This window comes from Bos mutus, chromosome 19, assembly GCF_027580195.1.
Source record: "Bos mutus isolate GX-2022 chromosome 19, NWIPB_WYAK_1.1, whole genome shotgun sequence".
NCBI lineage: Eukaryota > Metazoa > Chordata > Mammalia > Artiodactyla > Bovidae > Bos > Bos mutus.
The window spans coordinates 38,206,954-38,221,892 of record NC_091635.1 but is presented as its reverse complement, the minus strand read 5'-3'; the positions used below and the strand labels follow the sequence as shown (position 1 = coordinate 38,221,892).

The 14,939-nt window shown below is 38.8% G+C and overlaps 1 pseudogene; it reads left to right on the top strand.

The window, feature by feature from the left end:
* Positions 1 to 6,880, top strand: part of LOC138992033 (olfactory receptor 1468-like) — a 33,924-nt pseudogene extending 27,044 nt beyond the window's left edge.
* Positions 6,881 to 14,939: the final 8,059 nt, after the last annotated feature.

Genomic DNA, 14,939 nt, shown 5'->3' with positions numbered 1-14,939 from the left:
GGGACTGAATAACGACAACAAATTGCAAAACAGTCCAATTTAGCAATATTTATTTTATAATTAGTGTCTAAGGACATTTGCTATGTCTTTGTCAATGTTCTCCTATATTTTCCTCTAAAGGAGGAAGGCAAATACTTTAGGAGTGAAAATAATATAGAACCTAGAGAAGAAAGAGCTCTTTTGGGCTATGGTAGCCAGAGGAGTGGGCTTCCCAGGTGGCACTAGTGGTAAAGAACCCACTTGCCAATATAGGAAGGGTAAGAGAGGCGGGTTCGATCCCTGGGTTGGGAAGATCCCTTGGAGAAGGAAATGGCAACCCACTCCAGTATTCTTGCCTGGAAAATCCCATGGACAGAGAAGCCTGGTGGGCTACGGTCCATAGGGTCACAAAGAGTCGGATGCAACTGAAGCGACTTAGCACAGCCAGAGGAGTATTCCTGTGGGATTAGGGCATGAGCTTGCATCCTCTGTTGCCTGTTCCCCTACCCAAAGATGATTAGTAATTAAGAAATATCTGCCTTAGACCTCCTAGAGGATTTGTCCCAGAGAAGCAATAAAATTTACTTTGTTATTAATGAGTTTTTCCAAGTCCTAGTATCCGTTGGGACCCAATGTCCCTCAGGCCCAGGAAGACAGAATGACAAAAGGGATGTTGTAGAAGCAGGTGATGACTGCAGAGTCTATCTCCATATGCCTATAATGAGTAAAAGAGTGAATACCCCCATGTCAAAGCCCTGAAGTCATCCTCAGACATACTTGGTAAGTTAGGCTGGAGAGTCCATGCCTTTGCTCAGTTACTCAGTCATGTCTGACTCTTTTGCAACTCCATGGACTTGTAGCCCACCAGGCTCCTCTGTTCATGGGATTCTCGAGGCAAGAACACTGGAGTGGGTTGCCATTTATTCCTCCAGGCCTTAGGGATTTTTCAGCCTGAGTATCCAGACTACTGAGATTCTATGATACGATTCTATGGGATTTTTCTTCAGGCTGTCTAAAAAACCCCTGTTCAACATTCTAGAAAGTCTGTGTTGATTAGCATCTACCATATTTAACCTCTCTTCTCTGTCAATATAGTAATTTTAAGTATTTCATAATGGACTCCTCTATATTTTGCAAGAGATTCTCAAAAGAGATTTCAAGTTTACAGAAGCTTTGAAAGATAGGCAGGAACAAGTCAGCATTATCATCTTAAAACTGAAGAAGGTAATATGTAGAGAAGTGTAAGGAATAGGTAATTAGGAGTGGGTTTCCTCAAGGGCAGCATTTTTAGATGATATCTGAGTGATTTGGACTCCGTAATCAGGCATTTTATACAATAGATGGATCCCACCTAGTTCCCAGGAATGGAAGTTCATGAGGAGTCAGAAATTCATCCTTTAGTTCACTAATGTATAACAAACATCTTTCTTCTGTCCAGGTGTGAAAACACATACATTTGCCTGGTTTAAACCCTATGATCTTGGTGAGTATCCTGCAGTGAGGGTACTATTCTATATCTCTTTGGGGTTAGAAGAAGTTTCCCTCATCTGAAGTGCTCCTCCTGTTTTTTTCTTTTCTTTTCTTTTTTGGTCAAATCCTGATTCACACTGTGGGGAAATGTATCAGGAGTAGACCAGGCACTGGGTCCAAGAGATTGTAAGTTATTTTTATTATTATTTGCTTTTTCATGACATTTGTCTCAGCTTTAAAGAATCTGCCTGCAATGCAAGACTCGCAAGTTCAGTCCCTGGGCCGAGAAGATCCCCTGGAGGAGGGCATGGCAACCCACTCCAGTATGCTTGCCTGGTGAATTCCATGGACAGAGGAACCTGGCAGGTTATAGTCCATGGGGTTGCAAAGAGTCAGACACAACTGAAGCAACTTAGCATGGATGCACGTATGACCTCTAAACTTCAACATGAATCTCACATCAATATTGACATTGTGTGGGCTGAATTTTAAGGAAAAAATGACAGCCTTGCTTGGGTACATTAGTGTTAAGCCACATAATAAGATAGCTTGAGATGGGGTGGTTTTCTAACCTGGGGAGAGAAATTCTAGACAGTCTACAGTACAGTATTTGGAAATCAACGCAAATGACTTAGATAAGGGAGCTGTAATTTGGAAAGGCTGTCAGTGGATGTTTCTACCTTCCGTATTTTTGGTGTCTGTTGAAACAATTCAGTGATCTCTTGGATGGCCTGAAAGTTTTCTTTTTGTACTTCTCATTGTCCTAGATGTTAAGGTTCATCAGTGAACAAAGTAGAACTTTTTTTATCTTTAGCATCTATCAAAGAGCAAATAATCCATGTTAAATGATCTGGAAGACGAGTTCCTAGGAGAAGGAATGGAGTGGGATGGGGATAGCACGCATTCAGGTAATGAAAGCATGATGTGCTATGATGGGCAAAAGTAGTCTACCTTTGAGAAAATGAGAGATACCTGGTCTACTTGGAGTAGAGAGAGGGTTGGCCATGAGCTCATTGCTCTGATGAAATAAAGGTCTTGTGGACCATGTCAACCCTGATAAAATAAGGTCTTTGTGTTAGTGGAAAGGGGAAACTCTTCAGTTAGAATAGTGACATGGAAATGTTTGAGTTATAAAAAGAATGATTCTGGATAATGTCAATGCATTATAGGGAAGTGAAAGTAGAGAGAGTCCAAATTTGTTGACATTGTTTAGGTGAGAATAGTAACTGAGCTAATGGTGGCTGTAGGATGTCAAGAAGGGCATATATGAGAAATGTTCAGAAAGCGGGACTGGAAACATAGTAAATGAACAAGGAGAGATGAGGAGAGGGAGAAGTCAAGGATGGCTCTCAGGTCTGGCTTGTATATCTTGTAGGTGGTACTGTCAATCACTGAGGTAGAGAACATTGGGAGTGAAGCACATATGGGACTGAAGAAACAACAAGCCTAATCTCGGGAAGATTTGTCTTGGAGTGAAGGTGAAACATGCAAATAAGATGGTCATCAGGGAGTTGAGCACCCAGGTCTGTAGCTCGGAAGAATGCTGTGGGCTGAATAAGAGTAGAAGGACAATACACTGAGGATCCCCAATATTCAAAGGATGACTTGGCACAAAGACTTCTCTAATGACTGTGTGAAGAAGGTGTTGTTATGGAAGCCAGAATAAAACAGGAGCATGAGGTATCACCATGGCCAAGAGATGAGAGAGTCCTACAAAGGGAAAAGTGATCATTAGTACTGAATGGGATATGTTATTGAATTTAGAGACATGAATGTTATTGCAGACTTTGAAGGGGGAGTTTCAGTAGCATCACCGGCCGCCTGTGCCTAAATTCTCAGTCATCCACCATTTGACAATAAGCCACATGCTATACGCATTATTTATTTTTTATATCTGGATTTAAGGTCTGTGACTTTTTATAAATAATCGAGTTATCAAATGACAAAGAGGAACCAAACCATCATCTCAGAGTTCCTCCTTCTGGGCCTGCCTATCCAGCCAGAGCATCAAAACCTGTTCTATGCTCTGTTCCTGGCCATGTATGTTACCACCATCCTGGGGAACCTCCTCATAATGCTCCTGATTTGACTGGACTCCCACCTCCACACACCCATGTATTTGTTTCTCAGTAACCTGTCTTTCTCTGACCTCTGCTTCTCCTCTGTCACAATGCCTAAGCTGTTGCAGAATGTGAAGAGCCAAGTCCTGTCCATCCCCTAGCAGGCTGTCTGGCCCAGATGTATTTATACTGTTTTTTGGAGTTCTTGAGAGCTTCCTGCTTGTGGCCATGGCCTATGACCACTACAAGGCCATCTGCTTCCCCCTGCACAACACCGCCATCATGAGCCCCAGGCTGTGTCTCCCCCTGCTGGCGCTGTCCTGGGTGCTGACCACTGCCCATGCCATGTTGCACACCGTGCTCATGGCCCGGCTGTCCTTCTGCGCTGACAATGTGATTCCTCACTTTTTCAGTGACACATCTACTTTGTTGAAGGTGTCCTGCTCTGATACTCGAGTCAACGGGTTGGTGATACTTTTCATGGGAGGACTCATTCTCGTGATCCCATTTCTATTCATCATCATGTCCTATGCACGAATTGTCTCCTCCATCCTCAAAGTTCCTTCTGCCAGGGGTATCCACAAGGCCTTCTCCACCTGTGGCTCCCACATCTCCATGGTGTCTCTCTTCTATGGGACAATTATTGGCCTCTACTTGTGCCCATCAACTAATAATTCTACTGTTGAGGAGACCGTGATGGCCATGATGTACACTGTGGTGACCCCCATACTGAACCCCTTCGTATACAGCCTGAAGAACAGAGACATGAAAAGAGCCCTTGGAAGAGTCTTTTGGAAAAAGAAATATCTTTCTCTCTAAAATGGTAACAATTGGGATTTTTACACTATTTAATTCAGTGGTTATGATAATGTTGCCAGTGGAGTATTACTCTAAATCAGTAGCTTTCTTTTTTCAGTTTTAAAGCCATTAACCTTTTTATTCAAGCAAAACCTCACAATAAAGGCTAATATGAAAATATGATGACCAGGAATCTTTGTTTGAAGTGGAATTGAGGTCAGGAAACCATCTGCTCTGCATCTTTATTTTCCTCTTCCCAGGTGGGATTCATGTTTGAAAATAAGATTTATATATTTTTTGTGCAGAATGTTTACTACCCACGTCAATTCAGGAATTAGCTTTTCAAGCATCACTGAAATCATTGCTTTCTTCCTGCTCAAAAATCCTTAATGATGCTCGCAAATGAAGAAAGAATGAAATGTACGCTTTCTGGGTCACAGAAGCACAGAGACTCCTGGAGTTCTCTATTTCTGATACACCTTCACTTTTATCACCATGATTAAAAGCATTTGTTACTACCTTATCTCCATGCATATACTTACAGCATTTTATTCTTAATATTACTTTTTGGGACCAGATCAGAGCAACCTTCCTTTAAGAGAGATAATAAATAGAAAACACTTACTGAGTGTTTTTTTTTTATGTGTCACGCACTTTTCCCATCTATTAATCTACCACCTCTATGATGTTGCTCCTATTATTTTCCTCTTTACAGACAAAGTGATAGAAACATTAATTTACTGTCCAACATCACATAAGAAGTAAGTGGTGGAGTTAAGATCTGAACACAGGTGGTTTGGCTACACAGCTCTAGATCTCCATGACCATACAATACTGCATCTTCAGACTATAGAATCTTACTCCCTTCCGTTGTAACAGTGGATTCTGTCCAGTTCCAATCACTTGTCAATCAATCAAGCTGATTTTTCATGTCCTCTTCATATTTCTTATTGAGGCATTGAATTGCTATTTTCTTCATACAAAACCAGAAATTATAGAACAGAAGTTGTAAATTGTATTCCTGGGAGCCAAGCAAGAAATATGATGAGTGTAAAGTGTATCAGATTTAAGAAAACTCAACTGCAGGGATATGGTCAAAGATATTTTATTTTATGAATACATGGAGTATATATACCTCTACCATAACTCAAAAATCTATGCTACTAGAGATGATATAACTTTCATATTGAATAAATTCTAATTGAAAATAGAAATATTTAATCATGAAATATATTATTGTATCTTATTACTCCTTTGATTTAGAAACAAAATCTGGCAGTTTTCTTTCTGACTAGTGTGACATCGTTTGTTTTCTCTTGAATTACCTAGTAGAAAATTCAGACTTGGGTCTAATAACCAGGAGTGATATTTAGAGTTTTTTTTTCCTGTTTAATAATAGATAAGAGCTGTTTGCAAATGAATATAGGTCTTTGAATATAGGTCAAATTTTTGCACAAGCATTTTTATATTTAGAGTTGCTTTTCTGATGATATAAATAGAATTTTGATAATCTGAGGTTGCTATATATTTTTCAATATTACATTGCACTATATCATTAATGTTTTTTTTTTTGCTCTTTATTTACACCATCCTATTGAGAGAGGTGAGCTAAAATGTTCATATAACACATAATATTATTTTATTGTCATATAATTGGTAATAAAGAAATCTTTTAAAATAATTCATTCTTCAACTCTATAATTTTAGATATCTAGACAGGTTATTACTTTCATTTCTGTAAATGCATTTTAGCAATTAGCTTGCATTATTCTTTGCCAAATTAAGTTTGCAAAGACACAGTTTAAGAAAAAGGAATCAGTCAATTGAATTATTTATTTGTTTAATTATTTGTGGATGCCTTTGCAGAGAAATATTCAGAGTGGTTACATGATTTTCAGTGTCAAACCGAGGCCGTGTATTTAATCAAAGCTTTGCAAATATTAAAGTTAAAATATTTTCTTTTGCCTCACATGAGTAACTCATTTTCTTTAAACATTTCCAAAGACTTTTTGGCCCCATGATGCCTAACCTCCATGCAGTACCCAAGGCCACCATCTTGTGTATCCAAGTTATTATGTAGAGTGTTGGATGACCAGTTCAATTTTGGGGAACACATTCAACTTATGATATTAATCACTGTTCTGTGATGGGCTTCATTTTTTACTTTTTAGCATTGAAAAATCACTTCAAAAAGTAAACTCATATTCAGTGTCATGCAAAATATTGCCACTTTGGATTTTATTTTTTAAAATGTTTGATATTATTACCAATATGGCCAGAATACAATTTGTAGCCAGTAATTTCAACCATCTCACATTAAAAATATGAAGCTTTTCTTTCCCCCAACGTATTTTCAACTAATATCTTAATATTGAACCTGTTAGGAGAGTCTTAGCCAAAATTTCTGAGGAATGATCAAACTTTTCATCAACAACACAAACAAATATGGTGAATTGAGTGGTATTATTTGCCTGTATTCTCATGTGGTAACAGACATATGAATGCTTGTCTGTGTTTGAAGCACAGAATTTTTGCTAAATCCTAAAGATCCTCAAAAATCTCTAAAAGATTTGATGCCCAATTATTTCATTTAATACAACAGAATTTCACAATATCATTGTTCATTTTATAATTATATGGAAAAATAAACCATTTAAACATTTAGTTTTAGTTTCTGCTTGTTCAATTTTTCATGTCAAAATTTTCTGTACAGTGGTCATTGTAAGATTTGCTTAAAGTAAAATAGTTTTGACACAGTTTCATTTTGCTTATTTACTAAACATGTTGGAATACTGTATTTTTCCAGAAAGAAATATTCTTGGCATTGTAGTACTGTGGTCAGGTAAATTGAAGGATGCATGCTGTGTGCTTAGTAGCTCAGTCATGTCCGACTCTTTGTGACCCTTTGGACTATAGCCTTCCAGGCCTCTCTGTCCATGGGATTTTTCAGGTAAGAATACTAGAGTGGGTTGCCATTTCTTCTTCCAGGGAATCTTCCTGACCCGGGATTGAACCCGTGTCTCCTGTGTTTCCTGCATTGCAGGTGGATTCTTCACCTGCTTAGCCATTGGAAAGCCTAAGTTGAAGAATCTTATGCTACAAAATTCTCGTATTACTGTTGTGCTGTGCTGTGCTTAGTCGCTCAGTTGTGTCTGACTCTTTGCGACCCCATGGCCGGTAGCCAGCCAGGCCCTTCTGTCCATGGGGATTCTCCAGGCAAGAATACTGGAGTGGGTTGCCATGCTCTCCTCCAGGGAATCTTCCAAACCCAGGGATGGAACCTGTGTCTCTTATGTCTCCTACGTTGGCAGGCAGGTTCTTTACCCACTAGTGCCACCTGGGAAGACCCAGTTAATCACGCAGATAGGCAGTTCTACATCTTCCCAGAGCCACTTCATCTCGTCCATGAGGACTTTCTTGCAAGTTTGAGAAGCAGGTGCAGCAAGGCATGTGACAGCATTTTATAGCATGCTATAAGAATTAGATGACATTTTATATTGTCTTTAAATACTAAGGAATTGGATTGTATGAATGCTCTTGCAATTTTGTGACTGTGTTTTTGAGACAGAGAAACAAGAAGACAGGGAAAGTAGAAAAGAGACAACATGAGCTTGTGATGTCCATACCTTACTCTCTGTTCGTGTGGCTCTCAGAGTCTCTTGGTTCTGCTGCCTCCAGTTTCCTCCTATATAGGATGAAAATTCAGTCAGGACACAGAGGACCCTAAGACACTGCTTTGTCAATAGGGCTTAGTGACTTGTCCTACTGGCTAAAGATGGGAAGAAGGTATTAGTGCCTGGATCTTCTGTCCCTATGAGAGAGGAGACAGAATGGAAGGCTGTGGATGCCCTGATGAGGATGATGATCTGAGAAATGATGCTTCAGTCTCACACTCAAAGAAAAAGGAGTGTACTAGGAGCATGCTACTATCAGTTTTGATGAGGCCTTGGGGAAGCAGTCCCACGACAGTTTGTTGAGATGAACCTGGATAATTGCTCCAGTGTTAATATCTATAAGAAAAGGTCTTGGGAAATGAATTTTATTTACAAGGAATAAACAAGTTCCATATGGGGAAGTCTTCCTTTTAGGAAGCCTTCTTAAAAGGGTTCCTAGAAGTTTAAGAATACACCAGAGTTAAAGAAGACATCCAGCATGTGCTCCTTCCTGGCTTTGAGTCACCAGGGGAATGGAAAGTCTTAAGTATGAAATTTGAATCGGAATGAGCCCATATTTCCTGGTGGCTCAGATAGTAAAGAATTCGCCTGCAATGCAGGAAGCCCGGATTCGATCCCTGGGTTGGGAAGATCCCTTGGATCTGGCATGGCAACCCATTCCAGTATTCTTGCCTGGGAAATCCCATGGACAGAGGAGCCTGGCGGGCTTCAGTCCATAGCATCACAGTCAGACGTGACTGAGCACACACTCATAAGCCCACATTGCTAGTGACTCCAAATACTAAGTAAAAGTAATGGGAAAAAACCCATGTTTAGAGGAAAATAAAGTCACTGTAGCCTTCAAATTATTTCTCTGAAGAATTTTTTCAAACAGAATATCAAGCACAAGACCAAAGAGAAGCAGATACACAAGGAAATGAGGTATCAAAGATAAGAACCAGCAGATGAAAGACAGAAAAGGACTCCAGGTGGTATGATAATCAGACACAGTGAACATTGACGTTTGCAAAGCTTATGAAATGAAACCAAATCTGAAAATTTCGGCAGGAATTTTTACAAACTGAAAAATATGAGTAACCAGTCCTCACATAACAAACACATTTTCCATACTCTGTAATACCCCTCATATTATCTTGTCATTATTCCTGCATGAGTAATCACTCCTAGCAGTATAATTTAGTTTTACCCATTTTATACTTTATATCAATGAATGTATGTTGTTTATACTCTTGTCTGTCATATATCTAATTTTAGTAGATAGTTCTAGACAGTTTCCCCAAGTTCTTGTGCCAGTTTTCCTCCCCTTTCACAGCATATGAGAGTTCCAGTTGTTCCTAATTATCTGACATTTTCCCATCCTTTTATTTAAGCTGTTTTAGTCTGTGTGTAGTGTTAGTATGTATGTTTTAAATTTGCATTTCCTTGATGACTACTGAAGTCAAGTGTCTTTTCATATGGTTACTATTTTAATATGTATATTTTGTGGTGTAAATTCTCTTTTCAGGCCTTTAGCCCATTTTTCTATGGATATTTTTAGGTTGATTTGTAATTATATGTTGCAGCTATGAATTCATGAGACGTTGTAGTAAGAATACAACTGGTTTTTACTCAATTAATGATGGAGAGAGAAGATTTTAATGTCAGTATAGGTTAATTTATCATTTTATCTTTATTCCTTTTTGTATCTTTTCTAAGAAACCTTCGCTAAACTTTAATAATGGTCTCCTATATTTTACTCCTGAACTATTTATTGCTTTCCCTTTAACCTTTAGATCTGCTATTAATCTAGTGTTGGTTATGATATCGGGTGAGGTAGAGGTCAAGAAGATATGTTCTCCCCACAAATATTGATATCTAACTAATCCAGTCCCATTTGTTGAAATGACCATCTTTTTCCTGCTGTATTTCCCATTAGTCAGATGACTGCACCTCTGTGAATCTGTTTCTGGACTCTATTCTGTTCCATTTCTCAGTTGTTTATCCTTGCGTCAATACTCCACTCATTAATTACTGTATCTTTTAATGGCATTGTTACATGGTTTAAATTCTTTAGTTTTCTTTAGTATTTCTTTGCCTATTTTTTACTCTCAATTTCCGTTTCCATTTTGGCTGGTTAATTTCTCTAAAAAAAGACTGGCTAGGATTTTGAATTGTATTGCATTGAAACTAGATTAATTAGGAAGAGAATGGGTTTCTTTGCAATATTGAGTCCTCTAAGTCTTAGACATGGTGTATTTCTCCACTTCTTTATTATTTATTTCAATAACACTTTGCATTCTTCTGAGTAAACAGCTCCCAAATCTTTTGCTAGATTTATTTTTGTGTATTCATTGCCTTTTATTAAATTTAAATTGTATGTATTTAAGGTGTACAACATGATGTTTTGATATACATGTACATACTGAAATGATTACTACAATCAAGCTAATTAACATCTCCATCTCCAGCATTTTCTTTCATGATGAGAGCACTTGAGGTCTACTCTCTTAGCAAAGTTCCAGTATATAATACAGTATTATTAACTATGCTGTAATTAAATCTCTAGACTTTACTAATCCTACCTAACTACAACTTTGGGCTCTTTGAAAACATGTCCTGGATCATAAGGCAGTTGTATTTCCAGTTTTTTAAGGAATCTCCACACTGTTCTCCATAGTGGCTGTACTAATTTGCATTCCCACCAACAGTGTAAGAGAGTTCCCTTTTCTCCACACCCTCTCCAGCATTTATTGCTTGTAGACTTTTGGATCGCAGCCATTCTGACTGGCGTGAAATGGTACCTCATAGTGGTTTTGATTTGCATTTCTCTGATAAATTGCAGCACTGTTTATAATAGCCAGGACATGGAAGCAACCTAGATGACCATCAGCAGATGAATGGATAAGAAAGCTGTGGTACATATACACAATGGAGTATTACTCAGCCATTAAAAAGAATACATTTGAATCAGTTCTAATGAGATGGATGAAACTGGAACCTATTATACAGAGTGAAGTAAGCCAGAAAGAAAAACACCAATTCAGTATACTAACGCATATATATGGAATTTAGAAAGATGGTAACAATAACCCTGTGCACGAGACAGCAAAAGAGACACTGATGTATAGATCAGTCTTATGGACTCTGTGGGAGAGGGAGAGGGTGGGGAGATTTGGGAGAATGGCATTGAAACATGTATAATATCATGTATGAAACGAGTTGCCAGTCCAGGTTCAATGCACGATACTGGATGCTTGGGGCTGGTGCACTGGGACGACCCAGAGGGAGGGTACGGGGAGGGAGGAGGGAGGAGGGTTCAGGATGGGGAACACAGGTATACCTGTGGCAGATTCATTTCGATATTTGGCAAAACTAATACAATATTGTAAAGTTTAAAAATAAAATTAAAAAAAAAAAAGAAAACATGTCCTCTTACCCGCATCTCCCAACCCTGGTAGCGATGATTCTGCTTTCTACTTCTATGAATTTAACTTTTTTAGAGTCTGTATGTAAGTGAGATCATGCAGTATTTTTATTTCTGTGTCTGGCTTATTTCATCTAGCATGATATCCTTCAGGTTGATCCATGTTTTGTCACAATGGCAGGAGCTCCTGTTTTAAAGCCAACTAATATTCCGTTGTGTGTTTATACCACAATATCTTAATCCATTCATGCATCAACAGACACAGGTTGTTTTCACATCTTACTGAACCAGATTCGTTTGCCTGATTTACAGCAAGCTAAATCCTGTGATTCCATGGTTTGCAGCAGAGAAACGGTTTATCCATGAGGCAGCCAAGTGAGAAGAACAAATGTCAAATCTGTATCCCCTAAAGGCTAAAGGCTTGGGATAGTTACATGATAAAGCTGAGGCATGGGGAGAGTGGGAAAAGGTAATAGGAGAAGAGAAAAAGTAAGGTAATCATTGTTCTGTGCAAACATGACTAGGCTACATGCTTTGCCATGGGACATAAATTCTGAAAATGGCCCTGAACTTTTGTGACGTCAAAAGGAACCATATGCTTCATTTACAAATGTCTCCTTATTAAATATTTTTGTGGGTAAGAAGTGACAATGCAGAAGATTTGCTATAATCATAGATGACAGAAATAATTTTCCATTTTCAGTAACTCTACCAATAATTTTATTTTGCTGTAAGAGAAAGGGATAACAGGATGAGATGGTTGGATAGCATCACCAACTCAATGGGTGTGAATTTAAGCAAACTCAGGGACATGGTGACGGATAGGGAAGCCTGGGGCCCTGCAGTGCATGGGGTCGCAAAGAATCTGCTACGACTTAGCGACTGAACAATATTTATTAAGCTAGTAGAATGAATAACAATAGTGAAGCAGTATTGGTGAGATCTTGCAGAAACAGTTTTATTTGGTAGCAATTTGGCAGTATAGAATATGAGCTTTAAAACAAGTAATAAGTATATGTGGATGTATTTATTTTTAGGACTCTAGGCTAGGAGAATAAACCACACAATAAAGTAATGTTTGTTGAAATGATCTTTTTTTCATATTCAAAGATGTGAGTTAATCTTCAAATAGCACAGTAAAACAAATCTTTGACAAAACTATACAATCTTTGACAAAACTATGGTGTAAGAGTGTGTTGACACACCTCAAAAGATATAATTATGAATTATAATTCAAACATGAAAACTGTTGTTACATGAAAATTCACATACAAAATGTCAGTGTGAAAGAGTAACATATAATTTAAGTTAAAAGGTAGCACTAAAAATACTAGTGAATGTTAATTTAAACAGTGAAAGATGCACAACTGTCAATGAATTAGGTGGGAATATGGGACGGTGCAAACCTGTGTATTTAGGTAAAATTTCACCTTAAATTTAAGCACCCCAAGTGGGTAGCCATTCCCTTCTCCCGGGGCTCTTCCTGACTCAGGGACTGAACCTAGGTGTCCTGCATTGCAGGCAGATTCTTAACCGTCTGAACTACCAGGACAAGCATGATTTCAAAGGTAGACAGAAATCTTCCCCGCATGTGAATCCCAGTAAGTGAGAAATCCTGCATTAAATCCCACGATGTTCTCCACAATAATGATAGGATGCCTTCTGGTTTCACAGTGCAGGCCATAGGCAGTCCTTAGCAGCAGTGCTTGAGAGTGAATTCACATAATCTGATGCTTGCTCACCTTTCATTTTAACAAGAACTACTACTACAATAGCTAACATTTATTGAAAATATAACTATATTCTAGGAAGTACATGGTTGCATTCATATCTAATTCATTACAAACCATGCTTTACAGACAGTACCACATTCAAACTTCCTGACAACACAACGAGGTAAGTTATACTTGCTCTGAAAGGTTAAGGAACTTCCTAGAGTCACACAGCTTACAAGTGGCAAAACTAAGCTTTGAACTTGCTTGTCTAACTCTGGAGCTAGTGCTGTCTACCACTTTGCTATACTATATTTTATTGACAGAAGATAGTGTGGGAACTTACTCTCAGGTGAATAGGGAGTAGGTGAGCTATCAACAGGGGCTTCCCAGGCAGTGCTAGTGGTAAAGAACCCGCCTGCCAGTGCAGGAGATGTAAGGGACACGGGTTCGATCCTTGGGTCAGGAAGACCCCCTGGAGAAGGGAATGGCTACCCATTTCAGTATTCTTGCCTGGAGAATCCCATGGACAGAGGAGCCAGGTGGGCTACAGTCCATAGGGTCACAAGGAGTCGGACATGACTGAAGTGACTTAGCATGCACGCACAAGCTATCAACAACTGACTTCCACTGGAAAAGATATTATCAACAGAAATCACGATCTATGTTATGGACGCTTACAGCCAGGTACCTAAAGAGAATGAAAAATATCACCCTGTAGTAACTTTTCATTTTCTTATAGAATCTAACTGGTCTTGGGGCACCTTACTGCATGTATATTTGCTCCAATGTTTACTGACTTAGCTTTTTGGTAACCATCAATAACAATCAGCATAATGCAGATACTGGCTTGAGTTGAATACAGAACAGAGTGGGCCCTCTGTGGGTCATATAAGTTATGAACTGGTGATGGTAGACCTAATGCTTGGGTAAATCATTTGAACTTTATTCTGTAGGCAGCATAAAACCATTTGAGTTTTCTAATAGGGTTGTGATGGTATAATCATATTCTATGAAGATTCATCTGACTGTGGTGTACAGAATGGATGGAGTGAGGAGAAACTGGGGACTGGAGAATATCTAGGAGGGGTTTCAATCATTCAGGTGAGAGATTTGAAATAGTCATAAAATCATTCTTTCCTGATCCCTAACGTTATGATTGCAACTATGCCAGTGGGATTTAACACATCTTAATGGTGCCAGGCATTATGCCAAGTGATGCAAGGGTGAAATTGACTTGCAAAATTTTCCCCAAAGATAAAAATGAAGTTTTCAAGTGAAATTTAAGGTGTTAGGAGAGATGGGGATTTGGATGCCTGGTAAAATGTTGTAGTAGGTCTAGCTAAAGATTCCATCCCATCAGACCCTTCCCAGTCCCAGTGTCTGTTCTTTCAGCCTAGGGGTGTCACAGACACGGGGAGTCTCAGAGTTAAAATGCTATTGGTAGGGGTCCAAGTCACCAAGGTCCCAGTGATGGCAGGAAAAAGTTATATTTTCCTGGAGTTTATTCTTGGCTACATACACTAGTACAACCAAATATTCCCTTATTTTGGCCGTGCACTATCTCATGTGGTTTCAAAAGATTCAAGCACATCCTTTATGATATCATACAACTGGATGGCTATAATTCTAGAACATTATGATCGTAAGAACTTAAGCTGATGATATTGCCCTGATAATGGGTTTGTTCTAATGTTTCCTGTAGCTTAGGCATGAATATTTCAATTTCAGATCACAGGTCTTAGAAGTGAGATTCCCCACTTTTTCTCCCTTTCTCATTCTTCCCTGCTTAATTGTGGTGAATGTAATTGGGTAGGAACCCTCAGATGTGAAGTCATTCCCA